Here is a 2,559-nt window from a genome sequence, read left to right as displayed (position 1 = left end):
TGTACTTTCTCTTCTTTTTATTGAACAGCCACACATGATTTTACAGTGGTAATGAGGGCATGACTGTGCAGTCTGCTAAGTTCTTGAGTTTTTCCCCAATAAATTCTTCTTATACTGCTCATTCCTCTGGCAGAAGACTCTCTCTTGAAAGCTTTCGTGGCTCAGGAGTTAGCAGGCCTGTTTCAGACTGCTAAAAATATTTTCTGAAAAACTGAAAATAAATAGAAAAACAGGTCATAGGAACAGCTTCATTAACTGGCCTTGTTTGCTTTGAGAATTCCTCTATTGCAACTAAACTATCTGTGATGTTTCTTTGTTACCCAGGAAGAAGGTAGTGTGCTGGCTTCAATGTGTCCATCCCCATCCAAGTCAAACAGGCTCACACCCTTTGGACTCATGACTCCTATGAGACCGACAAGGACCAGTCACACCGCCTGGCCTTCCCATTGCTATTTTGTGCTTTGGAGTCATTTAGCTCGTTTTAGGAGCTTCGTGTTCTAGGATAACAATCTCTTATTTTTTTAGTTTAAAAAGTTTAGAAAACTATACATTCTTAATATGATAGATTCAAACTTAGTGTTCTGCCACCTCCCCTTGTGCCCACACATGCCGTGTTGTGTTTTTCTTTGAGTTCGGTGGCTCCTTCTGTCACACTCAGCGTTATCCCATCCGACCCACACAGTGCAATTTCTGCCGTTCTCTGTCCACATAGCTCTTTGTTTCTGTGTGGTGAAAAAATGCCGTGTATTTACTTTTGCTGCTGAGTTGGCTGTGTCTCTCCTCTGTGGCTTCTTTCTATAAGCCCTCTATGAAAACAAGGTCCCTTTTTTCAGGCATCATTTCTTTTCCTTCCAGGATGGGGAGGACGTCATAGTTTTTCCACTACTCTGATGAAGAAACTATTTTTTTAACCCTGATAATTTTTGTTGTATTTTATCCTATCTTTGTTTGTTTCAGGTATCCATGGCATGAGATTCAAGGACAGGACCTACTCCTTGTGGACACTGAAGGATGGATTTCATTGTCTTCTGGCCTCTGCTGTTGGGAAATAGTCCAGTGCCATATGCTTCTCAATTTTTTTGTTGTTGTTGCTGATTTTGTTTTTTTTTTTTTCTTATTAGCTTTCAGATATTTTTAAAATGCATTTTTGTGTCCTGAAGCATCCAGTGATGGATTGCTGGTAAGATCTTGGTTTCTCCTTGTTTGGGTGTGGAATGAACTCTTTCAGTCTACAAGCTTTAGTCCTTCAGTCCTGGGATTCTAGAGTTTTCAATAGCTTCTCTTCCTTTTAAAATTTTCTCCCTGTAATTCTTTGTCAATAAGATGTTGTATGATGTGAATACATTCCTAAATGATCACCTTTCATACACACACACACCTTTATTTACGACTGCCTGTAACCACATATCTGTGTGGGAGAATGCAGTTTAATTTCTTATACATAGATAAGTTCATCAGTCAGAATTGTTGATGTAGCCCTGGAGAAAAATTGAGTCGGTGCTTAAGCATTGACTTTATATATATTACAAATATGTGACTGCAGTTTTATCTGAATATAGACATTTCATAGATACAGCATATAAATATTAGTGTTAACATGTTATGTTGTCAATATAGTCTAGAAACGTAACTCTGGAAGGCCATGGTGGTAAGAAAACAACTTATGTAATACTTCTTAAATATTATGCAAAATTCTTAGATTAAACACAAGCATAAAAGATGAGACGTGCAAAACAATAATAATAAAAATAGAGAAAGGAGAAGTAACAGAGGAAGACTGAAAAATCACCCGGTGTAAAGACTCAATTTTATACTATGAGGAAGATGACTGGGGACCAAAGGCAGGCACAGCTGTATAGCAGGGGCCCTAGAAAATGGGGGACACCAGGACTCTAGACTTGGGAAGCAAACTTACATTTATATTGCATAAATTATTTTAAAAATATAATTTTCATAAAATGTATGCTTTTCCTGAAAAGCATATATTCTTTACTACATATAGGTCAAAGTTATCATTGTATTGCACGAAGAAAGACCAAAGGTCAGCCTTTTAGGAGTGTGGAAACAGAATTGCCTTGAGTTATTTTCTTTTAGTTTTACCAGCATGAGAAACATAAAGATTATGTTGTATCACCACCTTGTGGCCACAATCTGTAACATTTAGCGTGAGGATCTGCAATCCACACTTCACACATCTGTGCACACGTTTGCACACACGCATGTACATCTACACACATATGCACACATGGTTTTAATGATTCCTGATGATTTCATCTCTCTAACTTTCCCAATTTTCTGTAGGATAAGATTTGTGATTTTACCTGTTGTAATTTGAAAAGTAAAATTCCAGCTTGTGCCTTGAAAATCATCTTTCACCTTTCCTATTCATGCGGTGAGGTCCATCAGTTGTGTTTCTGTTGTGATAAAACACCATGACCAAAGGTGACTTAAAGAATTTATTTTGGATTTTTGTTCCTGAGTGCTAGATATCCACAATGCCAGGGAAGTCCGGGCAGCTGGAGAAGGCAGCTCAGAACACATCTCCACCTTGTGCCAGAA

General features: G+C 38.0%; 1 long non-coding RNA gene across 1 annotated transcript; it reads right to left on the bottom strand.

Moving 5' to 3' along the window:
* On the bottom strand, window positions 1-2,559 carry LOC113833259. The gene is made up of 2 exons (XR_003480836.2): window positions 2,322-2,559; window positions 1-211 (listed from the first exon to the last, which is right to left on the bottom strand). It is a non-coding gene; the product is annotated as an uncharacterized LOC113833259 (long non-coding RNA).

Source organism: Cricetulus griseus (genome assembly GCF_003668045.3).
Source record: "Cricetulus griseus strain 17A/GY chromosome 1 unlocalized genomic scaffold, alternate assembly CriGri-PICRH-1.0 chr1_1, whole genome shotgun sequence".
NCBI lineage: Eukaryota > Metazoa > Chordata > Mammalia > Rodentia > Cricetidae > Cricetulus > Cricetulus griseus.
The sequence above is the reverse complement of the archived record's forward strand: the minus strand, read 5'-3'. Positions and strand labels throughout refer to the sequence as shown.